The 19,132-nt window shown below is 46.9% G+C and overlaps 1 protein-coding gene across 3 annotated transcripts in view; it reads right to left on the bottom strand.

The window, feature by feature from the left end:
* fut8 (fucosyltransferase 8) overlaps window positions 1–19,132 on the bottom strand; it is a 632,584-nt gene that overhangs the window by 534,457 nt on the left and 78,995 nt on the right. For all 3 annotated transcript variants that reach the window (XM_033026878.1, XM_033026881.1, XM_033026879.1), the window contains exon 2: window positions 16,082–16,130. The gene's annotated coding sequence lies outside the window, so the exon portion shown is untranslated. The remainder of the gene's footprint in view (window positions 1–16,081; window positions 16,131–19,132) is intronic.

Raw genomic sequence — 19,132 nt, 5'->3', positions numbered from 1 at the left:
CTACATCGTTTGTGCCAACATGCACTACCACTTCCAGGTGTTCACCTTCGCCCTTGAGGATTTTCTGCACTCTGTCCGTGACATCCTGGATCCTGGCACCAGGGAGGCAGCACGCCATCCTCGAATCCCGTCTGTTGTCGCAGAAACCCCTGTCCGTTCCTCTCACAATGGAGTCTCCAACTACAATGGCGTTGCCTGACGTCGGCCTCTTTGGTTTTGCCTCAACAGCACTTTTTGCTTCGCAAGCCAGTCCGCCGCTCAATGCGTTAACGTCTTCTGTCCCAACAGCTTCTAAGTGGGTGAACCTGTTCACAAGAGGTACAACACCCGGGGACCTTTGCATTCCATGTTTCCTTCCCTTTCTCACCGTCACCCACCTTCTCTCTTCCAGTACCTTAGGTGTAACAATCTTACTGTGGGACTTGTCGAGGAACGACTCAGTTTCTCTGACGAACCTGAGGTCATCCACTTGCTTCTCCAGTTCCCCAACACGGTCCTTCAGGAGCTGTACCTGGATGCACTTCTCACATTTGTAGCAGCCAGAGGCACCAGCAGTGTCCTTGACCTCCCACATACTGCAAGCAAATCAAAAGATGCATAGCAGCATTTCAGTGGGGTTTCTGTTACAGCAGCTTCCAAGGCCACAATGTTGACCATCTAGAAGGATAAGGGCAGCAGACTTGGAAAACCACCAGCAGCAAGTTTCGTCCTTGTTGCACCTCTGCTGACTTGGAAACATATTACCATTCCTTTATTCACATTGAGTCAACATATTTGAACTCCCGATTTACTATCAGCGTTTTCATGATACGGTTTGGAGCTGTTGGTTTCAATCTCCTCGAGCACCAGTTAAAATAGGCTATTAATGCTGAACTTGCCAGCAGTTCCGTAATCCCTAAATTCATAAATTTAAAGAAAGCCACCACTGTATGCTCAGACAGCTTCAGAAACTGTAGTGTAGACATCAACATGACCCTCCACCTATTTATTTAATTTATTTTATTATTTATTTCGAACAGAATAAAAGAATAAAAAGCAAGTGTGAAACAGCATACAAAAAACAAAACAAGAATATTTATAAAGTGTCATAAACAATATCTATAAATAAATGAAATCGTATGTGTCCGAAAAGGAGCAGGAAGAAGCCAAAGCTTATTAATTCCCACCCCTTATTCAACTGCTTGTAATTATCTTATGACACCGCACTTGCATCTTTGCATATTTTCAGTACACTCTTCCATTCGACCTTGGCCATGGAGTATCATAAAGTATCATTGAGTCACACTGCAGGGAAACAGGCCCTTCGGCCCAACTCGTCCAACTACCACAGCATTGCCCAAGATGCCCCATTTAAGCTAGTCCCATTTGCCTGTACTTGACCCATATCCCTCTAAACCTTAGGTACACAAAAATGCTGGAGAAACTCAGCGGGTGCAGCAGCATCTATGGAGAGAAGGAAATAGGCAATGTTTCGGGCCGAAACCCTTCTTCAGACTGGTAGGGGGTGGCAGGGAGAAGGAAGGAAAAGGGAGGAGGAGGAGCCCGAGGGCTGGGGGATGGGAGGAGACAGCCCGAGGGCTGAGGAAGGGGAGGAGACAGCAAGGGCTAACAAAATTGGGAGAATTCAATCCCTCTAAACCTTTCCCTTCCACATACCTGTCCAAGTGCCTTGAAATTGAAGTTCTTGGATCAACCTCACTACCTTCTCTGGCAGATTATTCCCTATACCCACCACTCCCTGTGAAAAGGTTGCCCTTCAAGCTTGTATTAAATCTTGCCCCTCTCACCTCAAATATATGTCCTCTGGTTTTGATTCCCCTATCCTAGATAAAAGACTGCTTGCTTTTACCCTGTGTATTCCACATTATTTTTTCACACTTCCCTCAGTTTACCAGATCCTCCTGCACTCCAAGGAATAAAGTCCTAGCCTGCCCAACCTCTCCCTACAGCGTAGTCCCTCAAGTCCTGGCAACATCCTTGTAAATCTTTTCTTCACTCTTTAAATCCTCTGGAATTCAAGTTGTTTAACCAATCAAATCCTATATTAACAGCAATGCTGTCCAATTAGTGCAAAATGCAAAAAGGCATTCAATGCTCTGACTGACGTTCACAGCAACATCTGGTGAATATATCAGCACTCTCATTGATGTGGAAGTAAATTAAGAGGCTATGATGTACACGCTAGATTCAACAGTGTTAATTCCATTCTCCTTGGTTACCAAGACCACAAAGGACTGCCAGGATCTTGCAACAACTTCAGAGGTCAAGAGGATTATTGCCTTCTTGTCCTGGCTCGACAGAACAATGTACCTGCTAATTCAGATTTAAACAAAATTCTGGATCACTATCATCCTCACATTTAGAACCAAGGTCATGCTTGACACAATTTTGTATCTTTGTAGTACTCCTTCCCTGTATGTACATCAAATATTGTTGCTCTGAAATGATCAAGGGTCAGTAAGAGCAAAACTGAGACAAGAGACTGCAGATGCTCGATTGTGGAGAAAACAACAAAATGTTGGAGGAACTTAATCATCTGTGGGAGGAAATGGTCAACCATCATCTGTGGAGGTAAATGCACAGCTGACATTGCAGATCGAGACTCGTCATCCGGACTGCAGGAAGAGAGGGGAGATAACAATTATAAAAAAGAGCTGGGTGGAAGGGTTTAGGTTTAGAGATACAGCACGGAAATAGGTCCTTAGGCCCACCGAGTCCACGCTTACTTGCGATCCCCATACACTAGCACTATCCTAAACACAAGGGACAATTTACAAACTTTGTTGAGGCTGATACTATAACAGCAATTTCAAGGCAATTAACCTCCAGACCAGTGCGTCTTTGGAGTGTGGGAGGAAACCTGAGCCCCCAGGGAAAACCCACACGGTCACGGGTGGAAAGTACAAACTCCGTACAGAAAGCACCCATAGTCAGGATCGAACCTGGGTGCCCGGCGCTGTAAGGCAGCAACTCCACCGCTGCGCCACTGTGCCGCTCCTTAAGGGGTGAAGCAAGACCTGGCATGCACTAGGTGGCTACACGTATGGAGGAGTTAATTGAGAGACGGAGTCAGGTGGGAAAGTGGAAGGGTGGAGAGAGTGACAGAGGCAGGGAGGTGTTAGGTGGAGGCAACAAAAGGCGGCAAATTATGGAATCTAATAAAAGGAGAAGCATAAAGCAAATTCGGGAGGGAGAGTGGGCAGATGCCAACAATGGGGAGAGGGGACCGTGTGGGTGGATTGTATGGGTGATAGACAGGTGGAGGCAAAGAAACTTGGCAATCGGGAGCTTGGTGTTGTGGGGGAGAAAGCAACATCTGAAAAGGAGGGTATGGGTGAGAGGACCCGAGTAGCTAAGGAGAGAGAAAGGGACAGAGGGGGAACATGTCAGTTGAAATGGGAGGATTTAATGTACAGACAGAATGAAGTGCTGTTCCTCTAGTTCGCATTTAACATCAACTTGGCAGAGGCGGCTGAGGACCTCCTTTTAAAATGGCCAGCAACCAGGAGGTCCAGGTGACCATATCGAACAGAGTGCAGGTGCTCGGCAAAGTGGTCTCCATGTTCTGTGCTCAATATAGAGGGAACCACAACAAGAGCACCAAATGTAATCGCCTATGTTGGAGCAGATGCAAGTGAGTCCCTGCCTCACCAGGACTGTTGAAGTTGAAGACAAGTAATTTTAATTTTGGAGTATATCAAATGACACAAAAAAATATTCAATGGAATAAAACATTAAAGGACCAGAACTGTAAACATTTATTCAAAATCATAGTACTGCAGATGCTGGAAATATATAGCAAGTCAGTAAACAACCAGAGCAAGAAACAAATTAACATTCCTGCTAGGTGATCTCCTTCCATGGTCTCGTTTTTATTTCAGACATTTTGTAACTATGGTATTTTGTAGCATTTTTATGTTTCACAAGGCAGTTCTGCTTTTCACTGCCTCAATTTGTTATTTGGAACCTCTTTGACCTAATTTTCTGGCACGTATTGAAGAAGCCACGGTGCCAAATCTATCTTGATAACGTTCATGAAAAGCACTTCAGGAAGTTGCACCGCGATAAAGACATCAAACCTTCCGCTGCCCACATCTCTGTCTTTAAAGTGATAGAATCATATTCCTTGTACCCAAACACCTTAAACCTATTCAGTTGCATATCATCAGCAAAATGCATAACATTACATCGGAATAGATGAGGACAGTATGCCATAGCAATATTTATTATCTCCAGAGATGCTGCCTGACCTGCTGTGTAATTGCAGCACTTTGTGTCAATCTGCGATATGGCCTTATGTACCTGCTCTATCATTCAACAGATCATGGGTGATCCTTTTCCTCAGGACCTTCCCATATCCCTTCATTCGCTTGATATCCATTAGACTTGGGCATTACCTTGTATATTGGAGGTCATGGTGTCAGGTCTCATTTAGTACTTCAATGGTACTGATTTTCATATGTACTGAGGTACAGTGAAATTCATTTTTGTATAAAGTACAGTAAAAATATCACTATACATAAGCATAGAAACATAGAAAATAGGTGCAGGAGTAGGCCATTCGGCCCTTCGAGCCTGCACCGCCATTTGATATGATCATGGCTGATCATCCAACTCAGTATCCCATCCCTGCCTTCTCTCCATACCCCCTGATCCCTTTAGCCACAAGGGCCACAACTAACTCCCTCTTAAATATAGCCAATGAACTGGCCTCAACTACCTTCTGTGGCAGAGAATTCCACAGATTCACCACTCTCTGTGTAAAAAATGATTTCCTCATCTCAGTCCTAAAAGTCTTCCCTCTTATCCTTAAACTGTGACCCCTAGTTCTGGACTTCCCCAACATCAGCACTTGGAGACTTCTTAGAAAAGCATCTCAGATACAGTTCAAGTGTACAGCAGTAGCACGCTGACAGTACATAGAGTTGCCAGTTTTTGGAAACATTCGAGTCCCAGTTAGTAAGTGGCGAGTTCTTGGACTGACCAAGAAGGGTCATAGTCCTGTTGGCATTGCAGGGCCAGCCTGGCCAAATGTAGCCATGGTCATGTCCAGTCCACAAGCTCGGCCTCTTGCAGCGGCACCGTTGGTTCTGTTGCTAGCTGCCTCCGCCCACAGTCTGGCTGTTTTTTTTTAATTTTGTTAGAGTGTGTTATTTTAGTTTTTTAGGTTTTTTTCGGTATTTTATGTTGGGGGAAGCGGGTAGGGTAAGGGGGAAACCGTCCTTCAGTCACTTCCTGGCGAGGATGTGACTATTATCCGAGTTGCGTCCTCACCCCCCTCCTCGCGGCCTACCAGCTAGATTGGCGCGGCCTTTCCTGCCGGGACCGGACCAGAGCTTCAGCAGCGGCGGCGAGGCGTGGAAACATCTCGGAACGGGCGAGGCCTTCCTGGGATCGCCGCTTGGAGCTCCGGAGTGCTGGGCCGCTGCTCCAACATCGCGGAGCTGTGGGTGTGGAGCTCCCAACGCGGGCGGCGCTGACTTTAACATCGCGGAGTCCTGGGACCCTTTGCCTGGGGTCGCCAGCACGAATCTCTGCCCAGCGCGGCCTGTGGACATCGGGAGCCGCGGACTCCGGTGGAAGGTGGCCGACGATAGGTTCCCGGCGAGAGGGCCTGAACATCGGGTCACCCGTAGCGGCGACTACGGGGTGCTCAGGAGACCCCGACCACGGGTGAACATCGGTGAGGAGGTTGACTGGACTTTGGTACCTTCCCTCACAGTGGGGAACTTTGGTGCCGCTGTGGGGATGTTTGTGTTGTGGACTACTGTGTTCTGTGTTTTGTGGGGTTTTTTTTGTATGACTGTAAGGGAAAAAGAATTTCGGTGTCTCTTCATTGAAGACAATGACAATAAATTAAATCAAATCAAATCAGTTCCGCCGAGCCTCGGGCTATTGCAGGAGCTCCACCGTCGAGGAACCGCACTGCCGACCGCAGCCTGTCTGCTTACTAGCCCTCCATCCGATGCCCACCTCTCTGGGCGGGAGAGCCAGGCCGGCTGTTGGGTATGGATGCAGCATGCTGGGGCGATCTTGTGCCACAAAGAGGTGATCGGCCTTGCACCTCTCGACCGTCGTCACCTACTCCCTCCTCTTCAGCATTCTGGGCAGGTCTCTGGTTCTTGGTGGGTGAGCTAGCCCTGCTGGTGGGTCTGGCCACCAGCATGCAATGTGGTCTATCTCGTTGCCTCCACCGATAGTTCAAGTTCAAGTTGACATTTATTGTCACATGCACCAATTAAGGTACAGTGATATTTGAATTACCATGCAGCCATACAATTAAAAGAACACAATACATGATAGAACTTAACATAAACACCCACCACAGTGATCACTGTGATGGAAGGCAATAAAGTTCAGTCAGTCTTCCTCCTTTTGTTCACCCATGTTTGGGGCCTTGACCCTCCGCAGTCGCCGCTACGGATGGCCTGATGTACAAGCAATCTCGTCGGTATGATCAAAGCTCCAACGTCGGGATGGATGATACACACTCCGTGGCTTGGAGTGCCTGAATCGGCCACTTTCTTATCGGAGACCACGGCTTCTCTGTGTTATAGGCCGCAGGCAAGCCAGCGGTTGGAGCTCTTCTCCGGCGATCCCCGGCAAGGGATCCCTGGCCCCGGCGTAAAGTCTGCTCCACGCCTGCTGCTAGAAGCTCCACAGACCACAGCTTCATGATGTTAAAGTCAGCAGGCCGGCGGTCGGAGCCTTTCTTCTGCCTCCGAAATGGAACTCCGCGCCTCCGGGAAAGGCCGCACCAATCCAAGTTGTTAGACCGCGAGGAGGCGAAAATGTGACTAGGAGAAAAGTCGCATCTCCGCCGAGGTAAGTGACTGGAAAGTTTCCACATATTCCCCCCCACCACCCCCACATAAAAACATACCGAGAAACATTAACACATACATTTAGACAAAAAACAAAAAAAGTCTAAATGACTGACACACTGTTGGCGAGGCTACTGCTCGCGACGCCACCCGATGACGATAATGCCTGATCCAGCGATTTCCACCAGTAGCTTTTTATATCGCTGCAGATTCTAGCATCTGTAATTTCTCGTTCCTCCAATGTAAACTGGGTGGGCTGAATGATCTGCTTTTTGTGTTGTAATTACAGTACTATTTAATCCTTGGCTTTGAAAATCAAGGTAATCCAATACAATATTTTAACAGCTCATGTGTAGCAAGGAATTGCAGATGCTGGTTTAAAACAAAGATAGACACAAAAAGCTGGAGTAACTCGGCAGGACAGGCAGCATCTCTGGAAAGAAGGAATGACTGACGCTTCGGGTCTGAAGATGGGTCTCGACCCGAAACGTCACCCTTTTAACAATACACGGTCGGAGCAAACAGTAATAATTTGACACTTTCGAAGTGCTGTCTGAATTTTGGTGCTTTTCGTTTTACAGGGGCGGCAGCAGTAGAGTTGCTGACTACAGGTGCTGTATGTATGGAGTTTGTACATTCTCCCCTGGCCTGCATGGATTTTCACGAGGTGCTCCGGTTTCCTCCCACACTCCAAAGACGTACAAGTTTGCAGGTTAATTGGCTTTGGTAAAAAATGGTAAATTGTCCCTAGTGTGCAGGATAGATTAGCGGGAGGGGTTCGCTGGTCGACTGGGACTCGGTGGGCCGAAGGGTCTGTTTCAGCATTGTATCTCTCAACTAATATAATTTGTCCTCATGAAACAATGCATTGAATCTCTCATATAATTCACACCCTAAGAATGCAACTTTCATTCAAACCAATTATAAAAAAGTCACCGAATTCTGTGCACAATTTCACTCCTCAGTGGAAATGGTGCATTCGTAATGAAGAAGACATGTTGATCTATGCGTTTAAATGTTTGTTTTTGAGAAAATGCAAATGGTTGAGTGGTGCTGAAAATCAGTTAACCTTGGTCCCAGTTTAGAAATTTGCATCAAATTCTTATTATGATATTGTGTTGAAAGGAGCAGAAATGTCTAAACTGGGACCAAGGTTAACTGATTTTCAGCACCACTCAACCATTTGAATTTTCTCAAAAACAAACATTTAAAAGCAGACTCTGGTGCCTGCTGTGTTGTATCCTTCAGAGCAAATGTTAATCAAATCTAAACTTTACTTCAGACTTCAGAGATGCAGCACGGAAACGGGCCCTTCGGCGCACTGAATCAGCGCTGACCAGTGAGCACTCCATACACTAGCACTGTCCCACACACTAGGAACAACTTACAATTTTACCTGTACGTCTTTGGAATGTGGGCGGAAGCCGGATAACCCGGCGAAAATCCACGCAGGTCACGGGAAGAATGTACAAACTCCGTACGGACAGCACCAGTAGTCTGGGTCGAATCTGGGTCTCTGGCACTGCAGGGCAGCAACTCTCCTGCTATGGCACCATGCCACATTGAGGATGCAAGGAAGGCAATGCACTTTTGCTTCTCTCTGCTGTTTCACAAAGCCAGCATTTTAAGAACATTAAGCAGTTCAGTGCACAACGATCATCCTCAACACTTGACACTTTTGCTGCTTTTATTGATGCAAAGACCTTTGATGCAATGACCATTACATGGATCAACTCCTGTTAATCAACTGCTGCACAAAGTCAAATCCATTAGGGACCTACACCTCTGCTCAGCTTAGTCTCATTTCTGATTCTGTTTGCATGCCTTCTTTCAAGATGAAATATGATTACGAAGTGGGTTTTATTCTCCAGAGATTCATGAACACCAAAGCTTTACTTTCAGAATAGGGAATCAAGATTTAGACTCAGCCAGCTTACAATATGGCAACCTGCACAACAAGGCAACCTGCTGACCACCCAGCTTTCCTAAATCAGAGCGACCAACTTGGTCAGCAGCATCACATTAGAGCAATAATCAAGCCCAAACAGTTTATAAGCTTTGCGTCAGCTCACAAAATAGTAATTTTGTATAGTACTATAGAAATACAAAATAGTAATAAAAATACAATAACTTTTCCCCGTTGATCAGGTCGATGCAAGGACCAAGCTGGGTTATGAAGTCCATTCCCCATTTACTATGTAAAACATGCAGGAATGAGATCTCACTGCCAGACAACTCTGTAAAATCATACAATCACTACATACACCACCAAATTTCTTGTGCAGATATTACTTGAAAAACATATTTTTAACGTCTCTTTCCTCACAAACAATGGGTAAAACTGTACAATTCGACAGAACTTTATTTATCCCAGAAGGGAAATTGATCTGCCAACGGCCATAAAACAAAAAATACATAAAACATGAGATTAAAGTGACGAGTGGAAAGGATTGGGGATGTGCAAAGATTGGGTGTGTGGGGGGGAGGGAGGTTAGTCCATCCCACGACAAGGAGGAGAAGTTGTACAGTTTGATAGCCACAGGGAAGAAGGATCTCCTGTGTTGTTCTGTACTGCACCTTGGTGGAACCAGTCTATTGCTGAAGGTACTCCTCACGTTGACCTAGTGTGTCATGGAGGGGGTGAGCTGTATTGTCCAAGTTGCTCCACAGTTTGAGGAGCATCCTCCCCGACAAGCCCACCTCCCATGAATCCAACTCCGCCCCCTGGACGGAGCCAGCCATCCTGATGAGTTTGTTAATCCTACAGGCATATGCGGCCTTTGCCCTGCGACCCCAGAACATGGCAGCGAAGAAGATGGCACTGGCCACCACCGATTGGTAGAACATCTGCAGCATCTTACTGCAGATGTTCAAGGAGTGGAGCCTTCTCAAAAAGTACAGCTGGCTCTGTCCATTCTTGTACAGGGCCCCAGGGTTCCTGGACCACTCCAGGGTATTTGTACTGTGAAAAGTGAAGACTAAACAAGAAATCAGTTCACCAAGGACAGAAATGATGTCCTGAAATCAATGGCATGAACATTACATGGATCACACTTTGTTACTCAGAAGAAACGGATCCCTATTTTTACTCTTGTGAATTATATGCAAATAATATTCGCTGTTTGCATCCGGTAATTGAGTATTGTATTGGCAATTTGGTGTTTTAATACACCAGACATACGGTTGTTCAAAATACAAAGCCAAAATATAAAGCATGAGTACGCAAAATCAGAAGGATTGTTTTTATATTGATAGGTTAATGTCCCATTAAATTAGCGCTGAGTACAGTGTGCATACACAGAATAATTAGCCTCTTTATATAAAGGAAGGAAGGTTATGCATGCCCTGAGGGTTCTGATGTTCCTCTGTGTATAGAGCTGGAAATGGCAAGGTCGAATTTGACAGGAATACATGTGGGCCTATTCTCAGCAAAAAAGACACACTTAGATGAATTCAGCGCATTGAGGAGCATCTACAGTGGTAAAGGGATCATCAACAATTCAGGTGAAGACCTTCCAACCCGATGCAAGGTCATAACCTGTAACATTGATCAGCCCTCAGCCTCCACAGTTTCTGCCGAGTTCTTCAAGCAGTTTGTTTTTTGCTCCAGATTCCGACACCGGCAGTCTATTGTGTCTCGATTCTCAGCATTTGGCCAGCGATAAGTAGAAATAAGTATGTCTGGCAGCTACTGACAATTTCCATATTGAGAAATGGAAGGGATAGGAAATATGATGTCAACATTCCCTCACCAAGATTTCCTTTGCATTTCTGAAATAGTAAGGAATGAGCTTACTGAAGTTCCCCTGGCTTCCACTTTCTCACCCCATTTTCTGCAAATATTATTGTTCAACCAGCAATTCCAATGGATGAAGAAGTCTTTCTGATAGTTTTATTCATTTCTTCCTGCTTACTGGAAATATCGTTCACTATACAGTGCCCTCGAGTGAGACCAAGCAGGTTGAGCGAAATGTTTTTATTAACAAAGCACAAACAAAAGCTCGTAATACCGGGTACCTAGTCTAGCTAATGGATACAGCTCCTGTCGATGCGAGGAGCGCTATTTACTAACTAAAAGCCCGCGAACGAACCCCTGCGGTCACGTGACAATGCCGACCAATGATGAGGGTTCTGACTTGCCAGCCCCACCACTAGGTGCCGCTACAGGACCCACCACCCCCCCCAGAACCAGAGGAAAGAAAACAAGCAGGAGTCTGAATCAGGTGGCCAGACCGTATGGAGACAGGAGGAACAGGCACAACAGGTGCAACCGGTGAAAGCGGGATGGCCAGTGGACGACCTCTACGACGGGGTTGGGCCACCAACACCGGGCTGTCGACATCCAGGTGGGCAGGCTTGAGGCTGGCCACTGAAATGACCTCCTGCCGGCCCCCGACATCCAAAACAAAAGTCGCGACGCCGGGTTGCAATACTGGAAGGGACCCTCATAAGGGCGCTGCAGCGGAGTACGGTGTGAGTCTCTGCGGAGGAAAACAAAGTGGCAGTCCTAGAGGTGCGCCAACACAGGTGAAGGGGGTTCCTGCTGCCCCCAATCCGCTGGAGGAAAATAGCCAGGTACCTTCAGTAGGGACCTGTAAACCAATTCAGCAGATGACGTGGCCAAATCCGCCTTCGGGGCCCTGCGGATCTCCAGCAACACCCATGGCAATGCATCCACCCAATCATGGCCCGTGAGCCGTGCCTTCAACAAGGACTTCAGGTGCCGGTGAAAACACTCGACCTGGCCGTTGGCTTGAGAATGGTGCGCTGTAGTGTGATGCAGCTGAGCGCCGTACAGCTGGGCCATGGCCGACCACAGGGCAAAGGTGAACTGAGCACCACGGTCTGAAGAGATGTCGGCGGGAACTCCAAAACGTGCCACTCAATGGGCCCCGAGAGCCCGGCACAAGTCGCGGCAGAGGTGTCAGGGAGCAGTACGGCCTCGGGCCACCGCGTGAAACGGTCCACATTGGTGAGGAGGTGGGTGACACCTCGGGACGGTGGCAGGGGACCCAGCAGGTCGATGTGAATGTGATTGAACTGCTGTTGAGGGACGACAAAATCTTGGAGAGGCGCATACACATGGCGCTCGACCTTGGGCGTTTGGCAGGGATTGCAGGCCCTGAGCCCAACCTGCCTGTGGAGGCTATGGACTACACGTAGATGGAGTCAAAAATACGCCGTCGGCAAACCGTGGGGACGATGGGTCGCGGCTGCCCGGTGGAGACATCGCAAAGGACCGTAACGCCCGAGGGCCCGACTAGGACGTCCTCCAACCCCAAACCAGCAGTGCGATAGGGAAGCATTTCGTCTACGGGCTACGGACAGCACGGCATGAATAGCAGGACGAGATAAGGCGTCGGCGACCTGGTTGAGCTTACCCGCTACGTGCTGGACACTGGTGGTAAACTCTGAAATAAACGGCAGGCGCTGTTGTTGGTGAGCGGACCAGGGGTCGGACAACTTTGCGAACGCGAAAGTGAGTGGCTTGTGGTCGGTGAGAGCCGTGAAGGGTCTGCCCTCCAGGAAATATCGGAAGTGCTGAACTGCCAAATAGAGGGCCAGGAGCTCACGGTCAAAAGCACGGTAGTTCTGCTCGGGGTGGAAGGGGGGGAGGGAGCGCAGGTACCGGCTGAAAAAGGCGAGTGGCTGCCAGCAACCGTCAATAAACTGTTTGAGGACCCCCCTCGACGGTGGTTTCTGAAGCGTCTATGGAGAGGGCGGTCGGGGCAGCAGCGTTAGCTAGCGCCTCCTGGGCCCCGTCAAAAGTGGCCGTGGTCTCCGCATCCCACACCAGGTCCCGCTGCTTGCCTGCTAGACACTGGAACAAAGGCCGCATGACCCGGGCCGCCGCTGGCACAGTATCCGGAGGTGTGCGCAGTGCTCCTGGCAGGAGCGGCTGGTGACCAGAATGTCATCCAGGTAGACGAGCACGAAGTCCAACCCCCGGCCGACCATGTCCATAAGTCACTGAAAGGCTTGAGGCCAAACGGCATCTGCAACCACTCAAACAGGCCAAACGGGGTAATAATGGTGGTCTTAGACATATCATTAGGGTGGGCGGGGATCTGGTGGTACCCGTGCACCAGATCAACTTTGGAAAAATGTTTTGCCCCGTCTAAATCCTGGATGTGCGGAGACTGGGTAGCAGTCGGCAGTCGTGGCGTTATTAAGACGCCAGTCGTACCCGCAGTCTCCACCCACCGGACGACTTGGGGACCATATGGAGTGGGGAAGCCCGTGAGCTTTCGGAGCGCCACACAATCTCCATATCCTCCATACGCTGGAACTCCTCTTTAGCCAACCGCAGCTTGCCGGGCGAGAGCCTGCACGCCTGTGCGTGGAGCGGAGGGCCGGTGGTAAGGATGTGGTGGACGACACTGTGCTTAGGGGTGGCAGATTTAAACTGTGGGGGGTCAGGATTTCCGGGAACTCGCCCAGAATCTGAGCATACGCACAGTCCGCATCAGACACTGATCCGAGATGCGGGCTGGAGGAAACCGCGAGCCGCGGTTATGCATGCTGGAGGGTCTCGGGGTGAACGAGGCGCTGGCCCAGGGCATCAACCAATAGGCAATAGTCCCGTAAGGAATCAGCGCCTAACAATGGCTGGGAGACGTCCACGATGGTAAATGGCCATGTGTAATGACGGGAGCCGAAGATGAGGGGAACGGTGCGAGTGCCATTAGTTCGGATGAGGCTGCCGTTGAAGGCGGTCAGGGCAGGGTCTCGCTTACCATAATGGGTATTGACCCTGGACTGAGGCAGTATTCTGATCTCAGCCCCGGTGTCCATGAGGAATCTGTGCCCAGAATGGCGGTCCCAGATGAAAAGGTGAAATGTCTGGCTGACCGCGATAGCCTCTAGTTGTGATCGGTGGGCCTCCGCACCCCAGCGTTGGTGGCAGTAACACCACCAGCGCTTACTGAGCTCCGCGGCGGACAGCTGCGGCACTGCGCCGTCGGTCGACGATGGAACGGACCGTTGAGGCCGTTGTGGAGCTGCGGACATCCGGCTGATGGAAGCGCCGTCCTGCTGCTTGGCCAGCCGCAGTTCGTCCGCCTGCTCGGCGAGTTGCAGGGGGTCGGTGAAGTCGCAGGCGGATGTCATAAGGCATCTGCTCCAGGAAAGCCTACTCGAAAAGGAGACAAGACAGGTGACCGTCCATCAGCGACAGCATCTCGCTCATCAGCACCGACGGCTTGCGGTCACAGAGGCCGCCCATGTGCAGGAGCCTGGCCGCGCGATTGCGGCGGCTGAGCCCGAAAGTACGCAGCAGCACTGTGAGGCCCTCGTATTTGTTGTCGGCTGGCGGATTTTGGAGGTAAGGGAGCAATCGGGTGGTGGTTTCCTGATTGAGCTCACCGACCATGTATTTAATGGAATCCGCGATTATTTGACGGATTTGGAACTGGGGCTTGATGTGCTGAAACACACGAGGCTGGACTGCTCAGAAAACAAGCAGTTGAAGCGAAACTACATTCTGCTGGGCAGGGTTGGCATTGAGGATTTTGGCGGCGTTCATTTTCGGACCCGAAAAAAGTTTGGATCGTCGGGGTCACCAATGTAGTGAGACCAGGCAGGTTGAGTGAAATGGTTTTTATTAACAAAACACAACCAAAAGCTCATAATACTGCGTACCTAGTCTAACTAACGGATACAGCGCCTGTCGATGCGAGATGAGCGCTAATTACCAACTAAAAGCCCACAAACGAACCCCCGCGGTCACGTGACAGTACCGACCAATGACGAGGGTTCTGACTTCCCAGCCCCACCACTAGGTGCCGCTACAACCCTCCATAATGTCATGTAGCACCTGTGAAACCATGTGTCGCAAACATTATGATGCCTTGAAATGGGGGGACCATGTATAAACACACCTGTAATTTCTTCATGGTGAAACCAAAATGTATAAAAATACCCAATAAAAGCCTTACCATTTAAGAAATAAGACAAGCTACGACTGTTTCTATTTCTGCTCTGTGAATGCAATGGTAACAGAGTTGCACATTGTTAGAAACTTGGAATAAGTTGGGCCAGTTGAACAGATGGAAATTTGTTGTAAAGTTAATAAGATCAAACAAATAGATTACTCAATGTTCTCGCACAGAAGTCGAACTGAAAGTGGAACATGGCTGTAGAATTTTATTCCTCTCAAGTTGACCTATTTTGCAATTGAAACATTCTTTAATGATGAGTTGCAATCAATTCAAAAATCTGCTTCAGGCAAAGTTCTGTGATTTCATGATCATCAATATTTCCTGCTGTGGGGAATTTGGATTAAACACCATATCACCAAACACACATTAAATGTGCAACATTTTTTCAGCTTACACTGAAATAAATCTACAAAAAGAATCTAGCAACATTTTTGTTTAAAGTTGCTGATGGTTCACCAAATTAGGTTTTGTTATCTGAAGTGTTTCTAAATAACATTGCAAGGCTGGTTTTTCTCCTCTGGTATTCAGTTAATATTGCCACCAGTGTTTACCACAGCACCAAGTTTGAACAAAGATGATGTCATGTCCCTACAAAAAAGTATTACATTTGAGAGAGAAGATATGAAAACTGGGATGGACACAAAAAGCGTAACTCAACAGGTCAGGCAGCATCTCTGGAGAAACAGAATACAAAACGTTTTGGGCTGAGACCTTTCTTCAGAATAAAAGGCTGGGGAGAGGGAATAAGAGATATGAAGGGATATGAAGAGTACAAAGCTGAAAATGCTGGAGTAACTCAGCGGGTCAAACAGCATCGAATAGGTGACCTTTTGGCTCAAGACCCTTCCTCTCATACTTACTAGAATCATAAATTATACAATTCACAAATTGTGCACAATAAAGCAAATTTACAATCTGTATAAAATATCTGCAAAAAATATTCATGTCGAACAAGTGCTTTGTAGTGTTACGATAATTGCTTCTGAGCAATAAATCTGTTTCTGCTATAAGTTTTGTTTCAATAATACACCCATTACTTAAAACTCGACCACTACATAATCTGCAATAAACACGAAAAATAACCTTCTGAGCACAATGACAAAAACTTGGGAAAAATTACCGATCTGATAAACCACGCTATTCAAGCGCAATCTTAAAATATTCTTCCGCCTTTCCAAAAAAAAGTCCCGACTTATTCTTTTAACGAGAAACATTAAAATGCAGCAGGACTTGTACAGTCGATGGACGAGTTTCCCATGTTTTTGTCATCCAGCTGAAGAAATACATCAAGTGAACAAAATAAATGAATGGAGGTACCTGTTGTTAGAAAGAGGGTCTGACAGAGAAATCTTCATTGAAAATAACCCTGCAAAAAGAAATAAAAGACCTTGTTAATAAATGCATCCAATGCAGTTCTTTGATCTGTATAGGAATCTATTTTTTTTTATAATATAGAGGATCGTAATGGAATTTACTGCAGATTTTATTGACAAAGTATTGTGCCTACGAACAAGTATCTTTATATGTAGCATATTTCCAAAATATTCCCACAGGAAGCTAGGATGAATCCATTCTTATCCTAAAGCAACTGGTTTGAATAATTGATGTGTACATACTCCCCAACTCTGAAAGCCTGCATTTTTGTTCCCGTTTCAGAAGGGATACAGCTTCATTCTATAGTATTCTTAACAAATGATGGGCCAATCAAAAGGCACCCAACATAAAGGGATAATGTCTATAAAGAGCAGGCATGTTAATGAATAACAAATGCTACTTTTTATATCAACCGAATACAAACAGTAAATTCCTGAGGCTGCAAAAACTATGTGTACAATTTTTATTCAGGGTTGAGGTATGCCTCCTAAGGGATCTGCTTTGGCAAACTTCTTGTACTAGCTCTCACAAACTACCCTGACAGGCAATTACAAAGGTGCCAGATTCCTAACATCATTTGAATAAAGCTTCCAGGTGCAATATTTATAACCCAGAGTGGCAAACCAAAGTTTCCCAGGTTTTACTGCAGAAAAAGTGCTCCAAGTTGTAAATGAAGAGATTCTTTCCAACAACACACAATTGCTTACTGTGCCTGTGAGTTGCCCTTCAAAATAGTTGGCAGGAGAAGCCTGGGAGTGGCATTTTGTGTGGGACTTATGCTGCTGTCACATCATTATGTTCTGCACCAGTGGCCACTAAAACTGGGAATATGGCCCATTGCCAAACATCTGAAATGGTACGACAACAGCAGCAATCATCACCAGACAAGCCATCCATCCCAGCCTACTTCAAAACAACAAATAAGACGAAAGAACATAAATCACAACTCAGGAGTATTGGGGAGAAGGCAGGAGAATGGGGTTGAGAGCAGGTACTGAAATCACTGTCAAAACATGGGGACGACATATTTTCTTGCCGGCCATGCGCACCCACACGAGGTTTCAGCCGTGGGCCCTGTGGCCGGTAACATTGGCAACTGAACTGGTTGGTGACCGACTCCGAACTCCAGCAACAGCAGCTTCGTCCGCCCCGAATCGTGGGGCTTCAATTGGCCCGTTCGCGGGGCCTTTCATCGCCTGGCGGGGCCTTCAACATCGGGAGCCTCGATCGCCTCGACGCAGCAATTTGACCGCAAGGCGGTGGAAGATCCCGCGGCCGATTTTAAGCTGCGCCGGGTGGGGCGATGAAAAGCCCCGCGAACAGGCTGATTCAAGCTCCGCTCTGATTTTGCTCCACCAGGACGTCTCCCTCCTCCAATCATCACGCTCTATCCTCAGTCCCACCCACCTACTTCCCTCTCTGGCCAACACCTCCCTCCTCCAATCATCATGTTGAAATAGGTTGGATAGGTGTTGGATAGGTGACATTAGGACTTATCTTTAGTTTCGTATTATGTGGGGGGTTGGGGGGGAGAGGGTGGGGGAAAACTTTTTAAATCTATTTCCTCGACGCAGTTGTGACTTTTTCCGTATCATATCTCCGTCGGCACTGCGGCCTAACATCGTAGAGTTGGTGGTCCCTTTGTTGGGGATCGACTTCGGGCGCCCAGATCGCGGGAGCTTCGATTACCCCGACTGCGGATGGTTCAACTGCACTGACCACGGGAGAAAAGGAGGGAAGCACGTTATTGCTTTCCGTCACACAGTGCACTGTGGTGGATGTTTATGTTGATTTTTATGTAGATTTGCGTCTTGTTGCTTTTTTGGTATGACTGTATGGCAAATCAAATTCCTTGTATGTTCTTACATACTTGGCTAATACATTTTTTGTAACTTGTATCTTTCTTCAGAGTGATTCAGTCGGCCGAATTACTCCAGAACTTTCTACCATTTCACTTTAAAACTAGGCGCTGATGCCGTTGGCAGTGGCCCAAAGAAAGTGCTGTCTCCAGGGGCATCAACAGCCACGTCATTGAATCATGCCTTGGGTGAAGAAGGGCTCGCTGGTGCACCTTGTGAGTTGGGAGTGGGATTCAGAAGCTGAAGCGACCGCGGGAGCCGGGGTTGGCAGGTCATTCCATTCACATTCAGTTTACAACGTCATCTGTGGCCATTCAAGGAATTTCAACTGAGCTCTCAATTTCGTAGGGATTACAGAGGAAGGAACCATCAGTTACCAGAAGAATCGGTGTTCTACCTGTAATCAAGGTTTGATACACACGCTCAAATTCCTTAATGATAATTTATTTGGAGCATCCATCAATGCTCATAGATTTATAGCTACAACAAAGTGACAGATTTTATCAACAGATTTTTTTTTTTTTTTTTTTTTTTAATATTTTATTTTATTAGAAGTACAGTCATATGGCACCAAAGTGCCTAATATATATTTTCATAATACATTTTATGTACAACTTCTTTTTTTTTTTTATTACATTGAAAAAAGATTAGAATAAGAAAAAGAAGTTAGATAGTAAAGGATAGAAAGATGTGAAATATAGTGTGTGAAAAAAGAAAACAAGTAAATGAAGAAAGTTGAGAGAGAGAATAGAGAAAAGAAAATAAAATAAAAAAGAAAAGGAGATCATTATTTATAATCTTGACCAACCCTCGTCCAATCCTGAAACAGTTATTTTTTACAATTGTGTTGCACCATATGATTCCAAACGACGAATGGAGACCAACTCGTTATGAATTGGTCTGATTTATCCATTAGGAGGAATCGCATTTCCTCAAGATGAGCGGTGTATCAACAGATTTGAGAGATAATTTTTACAGTTCAAAGAATTTCTGAAAGTGCCTCATTTTGCTCAACTACATTGAAACATGAGAACAGAAGTAGGACATTCTGCCAGCTAGCCCTTTCGACAATAATGAATAACCATTAAACCTGCCTTTAATCGGCAATCTTTAACAAAAAGAAGCAAAAAGAAAG

This window comes from Amblyraja radiata, chromosome 9 (genome assembly GCF_010909765.2).
Source record: "Amblyraja radiata isolate CabotCenter1 chromosome 9, sAmbRad1.1.pri, whole genome shotgun sequence".
Taxonomy (NCBI): Eukaryota; Metazoa; Chordata; class Chondrichthyes; order Rajiformes; family Rajidae; genus Amblyraja; species Amblyraja radiata.
The sequence above is the reverse complement of the archived record's forward strand: the minus strand, read 5'-3'. Positions and strand labels throughout refer to the sequence as shown.